General features: G+C 44.3%; 1 protein-coding gene across 3 annotated transcripts in view; it reads right to left on the bottom strand.

Moving 5' to 3' along the window:
* MTRF1 (mitochondrial translation release factor 1) overlaps positions 1 to 742 on the bottom strand; it is a 44,150-nt gene that overhangs the window by 24,357 nt on the left and 19,051 nt on the right. The window lies entirely within an intron of this gene.

The following is a 742-nucleotide window of genomic DNA, read 5'->3' as shown; positions in this document are numbered from 1 at the left end:
GCACCCCCAAGAGGGGATGGTCACGCCGCAATCCCTTCTCCTCCATTCTCCTCTCGGGATCTTGGGCACGCATGCACATACGCTCAGCGTGAGTTTTAAGCCACCGGGTCCGGGACACGAACCGCGGTCAACTACGTGGGAGTCCAGCGACATAGCCATTACACTAACTGCTGGTTCCCAATAAATATTAAAAAAAGAATGCTTAATTGGCTTAATGGGGCTGTCAGGTGGTGTGGGAGTTAAGGCACTGGACTCTCACATGATCAACTGTGGTTCAAGTCCTGGACCTGGTGGCTTGACTTTCTCTTTGGTCAAATTAAAAATGAATAATAAATACAATTAGAAAAATAATTCTTAAAAAAAAAACATAAAGGAATGCTCAATGACATAATAATAATGATGTTGAATAATTCTATATCTTCTTCCAAGTTATCAAGAATTTATTGAAGGAGAGCGCCGGAGCAAGTGAGAGCCAGATTGGGCAACTCTGTGCCTCGCGGAGGAAAGATAACTAAACATGGGCAAAGGAAATCCTAAGAAGCTGAGAGGCAAAATGTCATCATATGCATTCTTTGCGCAAACTTGCCGGGAGGAGCATGAGAAGCAGCACCCAGATGCTTCAGTCAATTTCTCAGTCTTCTAAGAAGTGCTCAGAGAGGTGGAAGACCATGTCTGCTACAGAGAAAGGGAAGTTTGAAGATATGGCAAAGGTGGACAAGGCCCGTTATGAAAGAGAAATGAA

The sequence above is a fragment of the Tupaia chinensis genome, unplaced genomic scaffold, assembly GCF_000334495.1.
Source record: "Tupaia chinensis unplaced genomic scaffold, TupChi_1.0 Scaffold000458_2, whole genome shotgun sequence".
Classification (NCBI taxonomy): Eukaryota; Metazoa; Chordata; class Mammalia; order Scandentia; family Tupaiidae; genus Tupaia; species Tupaia belangeri.
This window is presented reverse-complemented; position numbering and strand designations above follow the sequence as displayed.